Here is a 14,174-nt window from a genome sequence, read left to right as displayed (position 1 = left end):
GTGTGACAAACATGCAAAGGAACAGGAAATGAGGAAGGGGGCAAACACTTTTTCACACCACTGTATGTTACAATTGTGTAGTTGTTAGATTGCCTAAAGTTCAGGTTTAAGATTCAACAGTCTGCCTATCACAACTAAAGGAACCTCCAGGATTCAAACAAAAACATAGGAGCTCTCCAATACCTACCCAGTTAAAAAAACCAAGAAGCTGGAATTTTAGAATACCTATAATAAGCTTCAGATTTCTGTCAAGCAATGCTCACTTTGATCTGGTCAGTGTGCGGCATTTCAATTCTGCTGCTAAGGATTTTTGCAGTTCAGGCGTACAATTACCATTTCAGTCAAATATGAAAAAAACTGCATTTAAACCGACACGAGGAACGCAGCTTTTTAAGTTGAAATACTGTCACTTTCACCTCACCTGTAATAATAATAATAATAATAATAAAATATTCACTTCATCCACCTGGCCACCTACTGAAGCTTTGCTTTCAAATTCTAACCATGAGAGGAAGGTTGCACAGAATAAAGCAGTTGTAAAGGTGCAAGGTTTTTTTTTTTTACCTTCATGCATTCTATGCATGAAGGTAAAAAAAGCAGCCCCTCTAATACTTAACTGAGTCCCCACTCGATCCAGAAATGTCTACGAGAGAGCCTTGGCTCTCTAGGAACTTGCACTCCTGATTGGCTTTTGGCAGCAGTAAGAGCCATTGGCAATCACAGTCAGTGAGCCAATCAGGAGATGGAAGCGGCAGAGCCAAGCCGTGGCTCTGTGTGTAAGTGGACACACAGAGCTGTGGCCCGGGAGCACGCCTGCTTGGGTGCAGGAGCCTGGCAGGAGGGAGGATCAGGAGCGCCAGCATGAAACCCGAGAAAAGGAGGATCGGGGCTGCTCTGTGCAAAACAACTGAACTGAGCAGGTAAGTGTAACATGTTTGTTATTTTAGAAAAAAAAAAAAAGACTTTAATATTGCTTTAAAGCGATACGAGTGCACAGCCTCAGCTACAAGTAGTGAAAGAAGTCTTGGTAAAGTACAACTAAAGGCAAAACTTTTTTCCCATGCTGGACAGAGTAAGGGAGGGTTCTACCCGTCGGGATTTTTTTTTTGCCACCCTTGTCCCTAACGCTTCACTTTCTGTCCTATAGCCAAAATACGAAGTGAGAGGGAATCCCTCCAAAGTGGCGGAATCCCTGCTTATCAACCAAGGTCACCAGAACTAGTGTCCCCATTGCAGGGCTGGCCCAAGACTATGTGCTGCCTAGGTCCAAGAATGAAAAACACAGCTTCAGGCACATTTTTAACACTGAATTTCTCCTGTGACCGTGTGCACGAGGAGCTCAGTGTGCACGAGGTCTAAAACAGAAGTGTGGCACAAGCTTATCCGCCCATACTTCTCTTGTAGGTCACAGGAGCGCACTTACTTTTGCAAACCAGAATCAGCCGCTAGCGGGCTAAAGCCCAGTGTCAGTTGACATCACAGGACCCTCCTCCAAGCTCTGGAAAGGTGCTCCAAAGAGAGGGGCAGGGAAGAGCAGAGAGAGGCGACTGACAGTCATCGCTCTCTGCTCAGAGTAGACTGAGAACTGACCGATCAGCGGTCATGTGATTGCTCAGTTCTCGGGTTTAAAGCTCGGGGGGGTGGGCAGCTGCAGCATCACAGAGATTCTGCAGCCATAGAGCAGAGTAATGTACTTTTATTTTTTTCACTTCCCATGCTTCTCCTTTAAATCAAACGCACACTGAGGAAGTATGGTGCATGCTACTGCTAGCCTCCCAAGCTGAAAATACTTTAACTCTGGCTGTTATGTCGACTCAATAGCTTCAGTACTTTTAGAGACACTGACCCAGAACAGACATGCAGACTGGATCTCTTACTTTCCCCAACTACACGCTTACTACAAGCCAGTGACTCATTGAAGCTACTGGTTCCTCATCACAGCTAAGCAGTTAGGCCAGCCTTTCTCAACCAGGATGCTGTGAAGCCCTGAGATTCCTCCAGAGGTCGCCAAGGGTTTTTTACAACTACCAAAAAACAATATAATGTGTGGACCAGTCAGACTGGATACAGATTGATTGGGTATTTTACGGTAGGTCTTCATATTACATAGTGATAAATGTAAACAATTGCTTGGTGTGCTATTACCAACCTTCATAAAATACACAGTAATCCTCAAAATACGTGCTAACTCTTGTGACAATATACATAAAAAATTTTGAACATAGCAATCTGTGAATTAGATAAATTAAAATATATACACAAACCGTGAATTCATAAATATAAATGTGTAAAAATTATTCCCTTTAAAAAGTCACGTGACCAGTGACGCAACACGTCGGGAGGAGGAGCCAGTGACGTCACCCGCAAGTAGCTTGCTATGGGGGCACTCAGCAGGGGGGAGGGGGGAGGGGCGAGGAGCACCAGCAGGGGATCTGAGAAGAAGAGGATTTGGGCTGCTCTATGCAAAACCATTACAAAGCACATAAGTATGAAATGTTTGTTATTTGTAAAGAATAAAAATGGAGCCCTTAAAGTGATTGTAAACCCTGTCAAAAAATGTAAAAAAAAAACAACCTGCAAGACAAAGACATAATGAGCTAGTATGCATAGCATACTAGCTCATTATGAATGAATTACTTACCTGAGATCAAAGCCCCCCCGCAGCCGAAATCTCTCCGGGGGTTAGTTATGGGTATTGTGGCTCTGGCACTGTGATTGGCCGGATGCGGATGGGACCCGCCGGTAACGGCACAGTACAACTGAAGCAGCGGCATGTACGTGCCATTGCTTCAATCTGCTTAAGTGCACATGTCATTGGCACATGCAAATACAGGGATATCTCCTAAACCGTGCAGGGTTGCTACAGGTAAGTCTAATTATAGGCTTGCCTGTAGTATAAAGTGGCTGTAAAGGGTTTATTCTTTAATGTCACTTTAAAGCAGAACTTCACCCAGAAGGGAAGTCCCGCTTGTCTGACGCTTCCCCCCCCCCCCCCCCCCCTATACCATATTTGGAACTTCATTTTTGCGGGGTGGGGGGGGGGGTTGTTGACAGGTACTTTCTCCCACTTCGGTCAGATCGGATATTTGTTTTATTTTCAGGGTGAAGCCTTTTTAAGTACACCCAATTTTTTAAAACATTCTATAGGCTCATTCATACGGATGGCCGGGGGGGGGGGGGGGGGCAGTAAAAGCAGGCTGCACACATGATGCGGAAAAAACTGTGTTTGGCGGGCTGAACAGGACCCAATCAAAGTGGGCTTTGAAAACTTTTTTAAAGGATCCTTCCTTGTAAAAAGTTTCAGAAAGGCTGAGCTCGACTTTTCAGAGGGGGGGGGGGGGGGTGTCTTTCTTGAATGCTGTCTGATCTCCGAAGGGCGCGCGTTCACCAGCCCTGGGTTGTTTTCTAACATCCAGACGTTGTTTCTTTTGTCTGCTCTTCTCCATAGGCCATGCTACCATCAAACTCTTCCAACTTTAACATCTACCTTCTAAACAATCTCCCATTACTTCTTTACACCAGGCACTTAGCAGCACAGATGTAATGGATTTACTATGAAATATTTATGGCGAGCGCTGATTTCTGCATCGTGACGTGAAGTCGCAAATTGGCAGATTTATCTGTAGTGCTCACATCTCAATTCCCCAGACTTCTGAGGCTGCGGCGGCGATGATACTCGGTGGGAGGGATCAATGCCTAAACCGCACGCTGCACCTGCTCCACGGATCTATTTGAATCTTAGCACACAGCCATCACATCACATTGTTATTCACACCTCATTAGACTAACCAATGTAACAATGCGCTCCACAGTACTATTCTATAAACCCTCCTCTATATCACCCCGCCGTTCATTTATTAACACCGAAGAGATGTGAGGCTTTCATTCATAAAATGATACAAAGAGAAATGCCATCAGATTTCATACCCATCAGCTGCCCACAACTACAGGGGATGTTGTAGTGCACCAATGCCTGCAATTGTAACTCAGCAAACTGAATTCTGACATTTAAATCATGGTTGAAAATGTTAAACAGAATCAAATATACCGTATTTATCAGCGTATAACACGCACCCCAATGTTTAGGAGGGAATTTTAAGGAAAAAACTTTTAGGAGGGAAGTTTAAAGAAAAAAACTTACATTTAAATGCCCTTCAATGCAGCCTTATCAGTGTCATTTGCAGCTTTGCCATTTAAAAATGGCGCCACCGAGATACAGAGCCGGATGTCCTGCTTTCGGCTGCTCTCCGAGAACAGGCCAAAGCCGCCGAGAATGTCCGAAAGCTCGTTGAGAATGTCCAAAAGCGCCCACAGGCTCACAATCGGGGGGTGGATGTATCACACGCACCCACGATTTTCCCCCGATTTTAAGGAGAAAAAAGTGCGTGTTATACGCCGATAAATACGGTAGTTGGCTAAAGCATTGTAGATCATAAACTGCCATGTTAAAAAAAAAATAAAGAAAAAAATGGCTTCCCTGTTGTGCATCTCAGCACTGCTGATCTCCTGTAGCCTCTTTGCATCCACTTCCTATCTATAAGCATTCTAGCCATGGTGACAACTAGTGATACTCTTGGGCATGCTCAGATCAGGATCCGAACCAATGTGTGCAAGCCCACCAGAAGCTGTCACCTGCAAAGCTCCCAACTGTCCCTGATTTGGAGCAATGTCCCTCTGATCTATATAGTTGTATATAAAATGCGCCTTTTATCTTTCAAAAAGTGTTTCTCAGTGCTAAACCTTTCATCCGATTTCTAAATTGCTGCATGTGCAAATGCCAAAAGCCAATATAAAGGAATAGTAGTGGTAAAAATGCACTTGTGTGTTTAACCAATCATTTTTTTTGTCTAATTCTCCTTTAAGAGGGTGTGGCAGGGGGCGTGTCCTATGCCTACATACTTTTGGTAATAGGTGTCCCTCATTGCCATTTCAGAAAGTTGGGAGGTATGGTCATCTGTTCTGTGGCAGGGGCATACCCTGCCCCGGGGCTGCACATATACAAGAGTATACATGTGGCTGCTGGGCAAGAAATGTCCCACCCACAAATGATTGGCCTGTGCTACTGACAGCTTCCTGGCGGACTTGATTCACGAATTGAATCGATTTTTTTTTTTTTATGGACACCGCGCCGGTCCTGAGGAGCTGCGGGCAGGAGTTTTTAGGCAAGGCCGCGGCTTTGGCCTAGTCCGCGGCATCCAACCTCGCGTACTAGGCCGAAGCCCAAAAACTCCTACCCGCAGCACCTCAGGACCAGCACGGTGGTGAAAAAAAATTGTTTTTCTTAAATTTTGAATCGATTTGTCCTCTCAACTCGATTCAAGATTTAAATCGTTTTTTTCCCCAGCCCTAAGGTGAGGGCTTACATATACCAGCACTGACCATACAGAATCGCTCTGATCCATCCTAGAAGCCCTACAGGAGGAAGGGGAAGTAGAGCGGGGATTTCAATATCCTGAACTGGGGATGGGTTGGAAAGGTGTAGGTTGTAAGTTTACCTTTACATTTTTTTGTCCAAAAAGGTGAACTAATCCTTTAGCAACATAAAGTGATGTGGTGTACAGTAACCTTGACAACCAGAAACTGTCTGAAGCTTGATTTTTCATTGGCTGTCAGAGATCAAAGTTGTACTACAGGAAAATCAAAGACAACATAAGATGCGGTCTGTCACCAGCATTAACACAGCTGTCCCCCCTGGAGGTTTATTATGTAACATGTTCATCCTGCTGCTGTTATTTTTTCCCTTTAACAGACCAAGCTTTTGTTACCACTGACAGGGGTGCTTACAATGATCAGAATGTATCTATTTATGTGAAACCTTTATCTCTAAAGAAAAACAGAATGTTTGCTGTAACTGCTTATAAATTATTAAAGTGTTACTAAACCCAGGACCCTCCATTCACTATATCTGGTGTCCCACAGTACACAGAACATGGAAATGCAATTATTTTAGTAAGTATAAACTGCTAACTACCTTTTCTCATCAGCAGTATAGAGCAGTCTTGTGACTTCTATCAGTGTCTGGTTAACCACTGACACTTTGCTCTTACATGTAAAAATGTACTTTTTTTTTGCTAGAAAACTACTTAGAACCCCCAAACATTATATATATTTTTAGCAGAGACCCTATAGAATAAAATGGTGGGTGTTGAAATTTGCGGGGACCAGTGAAAACGCGCAGCGTGACTCGCGCATGCGTAGTAGAGAACCGGGCAGTGAAGCCGCAGCACTTCACTTCTCGATTCCCTGAAAGAGGATGGTGGCGGGGGCAGCCGAGAGATGAGCGATTGCCCCTCATCTGCTGCCGACATCGCTGGACCCTGGGACAGGTAAGTGTCCATTTATTAAAAGTCAGCAGCTGCAGTATTTGTAGCTGCTGACTTTTAATATTTTTTTTCAGGTGGCGCTCCTCTTTAACATGTCACGCTTTAAAACTGCATCTGCCCGTGCAATGGTGGCAAACTACGGTGCTTAAAATTTCCCATAGGTGATGCTTTAAATGCCTTTACTGGTTACCAGTTTAGAGTTGCACAGGAGATCTGGTGCTGGAATTATTGCTCTCGCTCTGATGTTCATGACAATACCTCACATGTGGTTCGATCTCCTTTTACATATATGTGCGGGAGTAACATATGTATTTGCATTTGCGCGTAAGCACGGTGGGACGAGGGCGCTTTAAAACATTTTTTATTATTATTTATTTTGTACAAAAATATATTTTTTTTATACTTTTTTTGTACTAACTTTATTGCTATCACAAGGGATGAACAACATCCCTTGTGTTAGCATGGGCAGTGACAGGTTCTCTTTATGGAGAGAGTTGGGCTCTATTAGATCCCAAATGTCTCCTCTGGCCTCCCACACAGCCTGGAAGTGACGAACTACTCGTTGCTCCCAGTTTCCAGGGTTACTGAGAGAGGGGAAGGACGTCAGTTCCTCTCTCTGTACAGGGTAGTCATCATCTCCGCCGGCCTCATCGTTCCCGGCCTCCGTAATGGGAAAGGAAAGGCAGTGGCATGAGGGGTGTGGAACCCCCTTCCGCCACCCGCAGAAATTATCGAGTACTTAATTAGCCACTCAGATCACTTTTGCCTTATTCAGAATCGCCGGCTGAAAAGAATGATACCGGGATGATGCCTGAAGGTACGGGCATCATCCCGGTATAACCACTGAAACCCAAGGATGTCCATTTACGTACCTTGGACAGCAAGTGGTTAAAGCTTGTAGAAGGAGTTTACACTCTCCTCTGATTGTCCTATAAGGCTGTCCGGGACAGTGCTGATTGGCCCTGTGCTGATCACATGCACCCTCCCAGGAAAAAAAAAACGCTCTAGCAATACACACTAAACTGAGCATGCTCTGTTCTATCAGGGGATGTATTGGGGACTGTGGAAGAAGGGGAGGAACAGAGAAGACAGGATCAAACAGCCTTTTTTATACAATGCAGAGAATTAACCCCTTAGGCTGCTCAGTGAGTATAACAAGCATGCTTTACTGCATATACAGACTGATTTTACTGTTGTGGGTTTAGTAACACTTTAACTGGAGTTCTGCTTCAATATGTGTTACTCAAAACTAGATAGACTAGTAACTCTACAAGTGCATCTAACACTATACTTATCCAAAGGTGTCTCCATTGCTCCTCCATAGATAGAGGAGACACTCCAGTACAGGAAGTGTTTTACTGGCTGGAGGAGAAAATAAGGGGTGGGGGAGGCTTAACCACTTAACTGGCTGCCCACAATGTTTTGTTGTAGGCAAAGAGATGTACCCGTATGCTGCTGCCTAATTCGTATCGGGCATCACCCCCTGTGATTGTATAGCAGAAGCCTTTTAGCAAGTCCCAAGCCAAGGATTCACGGCTGGGACCTGCTGATTGGTTGTGTACAATCACAGCCCAGAGCTCTGTGTTGACATTCAGAGGGAACAATCTTTGTTTTTCATCCCTGCAAAGCAGGGATGGGAAGCTAAGAGATCTATTAGTAAAAGCAACACACTTTACACACATTACACATTGTTAGGCACAAGTTTAACCCCTTGATTACCTTAGATGTTAACCCCTTCCCAGCCAGTGTCATTAGTCAGTGTATAGTACTATCACTGATCAGTTTTAATGTCACTGGTGATGTCAGTGGCAGTTAGTCAGTTCCCCCCCAGTGTCAGTTACTATCAGACTGCCCACCACCAGTGTTCATTTTGGCAGCAAATTTCAATTTAGTTTTAGTCTTAGGACTAAAATGGCATTTTAGTTTCGGTCCCATTTAGTCTTCTGCAATTATTTTAGTTTTAGTCATATTTAGTCTATTAAATCTCCAGTACATTTTAGTCGTCCTAATATCGAATGGGTGTAATTAAAGAGGGATTCCACCAAAAAAAAAAATATTAAAAGCCAGCAGCTATAAATACTACAGCTGCTGACTTTTAATAAATGGACACTCACCTGTCCCGGGTTCCAGCGATGCCGGCAGCCGAGGCCGATCGATCGCTTGGCTCTCGGCTGCTGCCACCATTCTAGGTGAGGGAATCAGGAAGTGAAGCGAATCGGCTTCACTTCCCGGTTCCCTACTGCGCATGCGCGAGCCGCGCCGCGCAATAGGAAATCTCCGCGCTGTCACTGGGACCCGTGTGTGTCCCAGCAGACAGCGCGGCAGGGCAGGAAATGGCGTAGACTCCCACGGGAGTCTATGCACGGAAGTGGGTGTAAATACCTGTCTTTGACAGGTATCTCCACCCCCCTCCCCCCTGAAAGGTGTCAATTGTGATATGAACATGGTATGATTTTTTTCCCCTCCAATATCTTGCAGCTGGAAGCTTCAGGCTACAAAATGCTCAGGTGTGAATGGGGCCTTAGTCATATTTTAGTTGACTAAAATAGTATTTATTTAGTCGACTAAAACATTTTAGTCGACGAAATTAACACTGCACACCACACTATCGCAGTCTGTTATAAGTCGCTGATCATCGCCATCAGTAGTTTAAAAATCAAAAAAAATTGAATTCTAGTATATATCCTATAGTTTCTAGGCGCTAGGGCTGAAACAACTAATCGATTAATCGTCAACTAATCGATTATGAAATTAATCGATTATGAAAATAGTAATCGTCCAGTAACAAAATGGGGTTAAAGTTAATGAGTCTGATAATATTTATTAGATTGACCCTTTAATAGTATATCTCTCCTCTAATAATATATACACTATATCATTCCTCTAATAGTTTATACAGTATATCTCTCCTCTAATTGTTTATACAGTATATCTCCTCTAATAGTTTATACAGTATATAGCCTCTATAAGTGTATATACAGTATATCTTTTATAGTATATACAATATATCTTTTATAATAGTATATACAGTATATCTCCTCTAATAGTATATAGCCTCTAATAGTATATCTCTTCTAATAGTACCAGTATATACAGTATCTCTCTCCTCTAATAGTTTATACAGTATATCCCCTCTAATAGTTTATGCAGTATATATCCCCTCTAATAGTATATACATTATATCTCTCCTCTAATAGTATATACAGTATATAGCCTCTAATAGTATATAGTATATCTCTTCTAATAGTATATACAGTATATCTCTCCTCTAATAGTATATGCAGTATATCTCTTCTAATAGTACCAGTATATACAGTATATCTCCTCTAATAGTATATACAGTATATATCCCCTCTAATATATATATATATATATATATATATATATATATATATATATATATATATATATATATATATATATATATATATACATATATACAGTATATCTCTTCTGTCATTCTCAGAGTGGATTCGATATTTTGCTCCCTAACCATATAGTTGGTTATTTATATTTACTACTGCATAGAGATATTTAAGAATAAATTGCCTTTTTTTTAAACTTTACATATTAACTAAATTATACACCACACTTTTTTTTTAATGGATATTAACCGATTAATCGAAACAATAATCGGTCAACTAATCAATTATGAAAATAATCGTTAGTTGCAGCCCTGGTAGGCACTATAACTTTCATTGTACAATTGTTGTTTTTTTTTTGTAGCAGAATACATATTGGCTTAAATTGATGATTTTTAAAAAAAATTTATTGGTTGTTTTATAGCAGATTTTTTTTTTTTTTTTTTTTCATTTTCTGGATTTTTGGTTTATATCGCAAAAAATAAAAAATCCAGAAGTGATCAAAATACTGGGGCTGAAACAACTAATCGATTAATCGACAACTAATCGATTATGAAATTAATCGATTACTATTTTCATAATCGATTAATCGGCCAGCAACAAAATGGGGTTAAAGTTAATGAGTCTGATGATATTTACCAGATTGACCATTTAATAGTATATCTCTCCTCTAATAGTATATGCAGTATATATCCTCTAATAGTATATAAACTATATATCCTCTAATAGTATATACACTATATCTCTCCTCTAATGATATATACAGTATATCTCTCCTCTAATAGTATATACAGTATATCTCTTCTAATAGTTATACAGTATATCTCCTCTAATAGTATATGCAGTATATCTCTCCTCTAATAGTATATACAGTATATAGCCTCTAATAGTATATACAGTATATATATCTTCTAATAGTATATACAGTATACCTCTCCTATAATGGTATATACAGTATATCTCTGCTCTAATAGTATATACAGTATATATACTCTAATAGTATATACAGTAGAGTATATATTCAATAGTTTACACAGTATATCTCCTCTAACAGTATATACAGTATATATCCCCTCTAATATACAGTATATCTCTTCTGTCTGTTATTCTCAGAGTGGATTAGATATTTTGCTCCCTAACCATATATTTGGTTATTTATAGTTACCATTGCATATAGAGATATTTAAGAATAAATTGCCTTTTTTTTTAAACTTTACATATTGACTAAATTATACACCACGCTTTTTTCTAAAGGTTATTAACAGATGAATCGATTAATCGAAACAATAATCGGCCAACTAATCGATTATGAAAATAATCGTTTGTTGCAGCCCTACAAAATACCACCAAAAGAAAGCTCTATTTGTAGAGACAAAATTATATATCTTTTATTTGGGTACAGCGTTGCATGACCGCGCAATTGTTAGTTAAAGTAACGAAGTGCTGAATAGTAAAAAGTGGCCTAGTCAGGAAAGGGCAGCTGAAGTGGTTAAAGAAAGAAAACTAATGCATCCACCACATGTAAGGACTGACAGGCTGCAATATAATACATGATTGTTTATGGAGGTGTAACATCAATTGAGGGAAAAATAGAAATAAGACAAAGGAGCTCATTTCCTAAAACTGGAGAGAGTGCCATATCTGGTGCTGCTTGTAACTTTTCTTGTTCAATCGGCTTTGACAATAAAGCCTGGAATCTGATTGGTTTCTAGGCAGAGCTGCACCAGATTTCACTCTCCAGTTTTAGTAAATCAACCCAAAAATGTCTGGGTGTCACAACAATGTTTTCTCTAGGAAGAGCAAATCAAGGCAACAAATTCCTGCACTGGAATCACAGCAATGAACAAAAGAGAGGAGCATGGTGGTGTCAGCCTGGCCAAGCTGGAGCATTAAACTGGCCATACACTATACAATCTGATTGTACGATTTCCCTTAGATTGACCAAAACGATGTAATAGAAAACAAAAATAAACAACCCAAACAGTTTGTATCCAGACAGACGATGGCAGATGGATTGTACAATCAGATTGATGGTGTATGCTCACCATTACAGGACCTTCTCCCAGTACAGGATGGATGGTTCCATTTTTCAATCTGAGTTTCTAAGAACAAGTACCAACAGCTGAGAATACAACAAATCACCAACTGATTGCTAGGAGTCCCAGGGGGAAATCTAAGATCTCGAATCATTCCATCAACTAAATGGGTCCAATGGAAGTGGTGAGAAGTCTGGGGGAGATGGGGGATGACGGGTGGGATGAGGGATGATGGGTGGGATGGGGGATGATGGGTGGGATGGGGGATGACGTGTGAGATGGGGGATGATGGATGATGGGTGAGATGAGGGATGATGGGTGGGATGAGGGATGATGGGTGAGATGGGGGATGATGGGTGGGATGGGGGATGACGTGTGAGATGGGGGATGATGGGTGGGATGGGGGATGACGTGTGAGATGGGGGATGATGGATGATGGGTGAGATGAGGGATGATGGGTGGGATGGGGGATGATGGGTGGGATGGGGGATGATGGGTGAGATGGGGGATGATGGGTGAGATGGGGGATGATGGGTGATATGGGTGAGATGGGGGATGATGGGTGAGATGGGGGATGATGGGTGAGATGGGGGGTGATGGGTGATATGGGTGAGATGCGGGATGATGGGTGAGATGATGATGGGTGAGATCGGGAAAGATGGGGGTGAGATGGGGGGTGATGGGTGAGATGGGGGATGATGTGGCTGAGATGGGGGTGATGGCTGACATGGGGGATAATGGGGGTGATGGGTGAGATGGGTGGTGATGGGGGAGAGATGGGGGGTGATGGGTGAGATGGGGGGTGATGGGTGAGATGGGGGGGTGATGAGTGAGATGGGGGGTGATTGGGGGGTGATGGGGGAGAGATGGGGGGTGATGGGTGAGATGGGGGGTGATGGGTGAGATGGGGGTGATGGGGGGAAGATGGGGGGTGATGGGGGGAAGATGGGGGGTGATGGGTGAGATGGGGGGTGATGGGGGGTGAAGGGGGAGAGATGGGGGTGAAGGGGGAGAGATGGGGGGTGATGGGGGGTGATGGGGGGTGATGGGTGAGATGGGGGGTGATGGGGTGAGATGGGGGGTGATGGGGGGTGACGGGTGAGATGGGGGGGTGATGGGGAGAGATGGGGGTGATGGGTGAGGTGGGGGAGAGGTGGGGGATGATGGGGGGGTGATGGGGGATAGATGGGGGTGATGGGGGATAGATGGGGGGTGATTGGGGATGATGGGGGGGTGATGGCTGTGAGGTGTGGGATGACGGGGGGAACACAGCCTGCATGCAGATTGGAAGGTTGGAGCCATCACTGGTCACCCCCCCCCCCCCCCATGTATATGAATAGAGGGGCTCCCTTCCCACACTCCGAGGCTCCCAATGAAGGAGAAGACATAAGAAGACGCACCGTGCTGGCCGGCTCCTCGCTCCTCCGTCTCCAGGGAAGGTCAGCGGTCCCGGGCTCGGTAGGTTCTCCTCTCCTCCATCACTGTCCTCCGCACGGCTCACTGATCACACACACACACACAAGGATGCCGGGGCGGAGCTCACACTACATCGGTGACGCCCCCTGCATGAAGGCCAATTAGAGAGCGAGGAGGACACACAGAAGACACGCCCGCTAGCTGAGATTGATTGACGTTTGTTGGAGCCAAAAGAAAGAAGAGAGGAACGCCTATCAGCCAATAGGAAAGTACAATGGAAGAGACGTAGAATCAATATTGTGTACGAGGAGGATTAGCGGTTTGGTCCATTTCTGCTGAGGGACGATGGAGAGCGAATGATGGGGGTGAATGTTCACATTCCATCATTCACACCTCAACATTCACCTCTCATTATTCATACTTCATCACTCACACCCCATTACTTACTCTGCAAAATTCACACTCTGCCATTCACACCCCATTACTTTCCATCGTTCATACCTCATCATTCCCACCCCATCATTCATCATTTGCACCCCATGATTCACACTTCATCATTCACACCCAATAATTCACACCCCATCATTCATCATTCAAACTTCAGTATTCACACCCCATCATTCACACTCCATCATTCACACCCCATCATTCACACCCCATCATTCACACTCAATCATTCACATCCCATCATTCACACCCCATCATTCACACCCCATCATTAACACCTCAGCATTCAAACCCCATCATTCACACTCAATCATTCACACACCCCATCATTAACACCCCATCATTCACACTCTGCCATTCACACCCCATCACTTTCCATCGTTCATACCTCATCATTCCCACCCCATCATTCATCATTTGCACCCCATGATTCCAACTTCATCATTCACACCCCATCATTCACACTCCATCATTCACACCCCATCATTCACACCCCATCATTCACACTCAATCATTCACACTTCATAATTCACACCCCATCATTCACACCCCATCATTAACACCTCAGCATTCAAACCTGGGGCGTAACT

The 14,174-nt window shown here is 43.3% G+C and overlaps 1 protein-coding gene across 4 annotated transcripts in view; it reads right to left on the bottom strand.

The window, feature by feature from the left end:
* The window catches only part of WASF3 (WASP family member 3), a 676,822-nt gene extending 663,624 nt beyond the window's left edge, over positions 1 to 13,198 (bottom strand). For all 4 annotated transcript variants that reach the window (XM_077484052.1, XM_077484053.1, XM_077484054.1 and 1 more), the window contains exon 1: positions 13,122 to 13,198. The gene's annotated coding sequence lies outside the window, so the exon portion shown is untranslated. The remainder of the gene's footprint in view (positions 1 to 13,121) is intronic.
* Between the last annotated feature and the right edge of the window lie 976 nt (positions 13,199 to 14,174).

Source organism: Lithobates pipiens, unplaced genomic scaffold, assembly GCF_037356315.1.
Source record: "Lithobates pipiens isolate NorthernLeopardFrog02 unplaced genomic scaffold, aLitPip1_a1.2 Scaffold_16, whole genome shotgun sequence".
Taxonomy (NCBI): domain Eukaryota; kingdom Metazoa; phylum Chordata; class Amphibia; order Anura; family Ranidae; genus Lithobates; species Lithobates pipiens.
The sequence above is the reverse complement of the archived record's forward strand: the minus strand, read 5'-3'. Positions and strand labels throughout refer to the sequence as shown.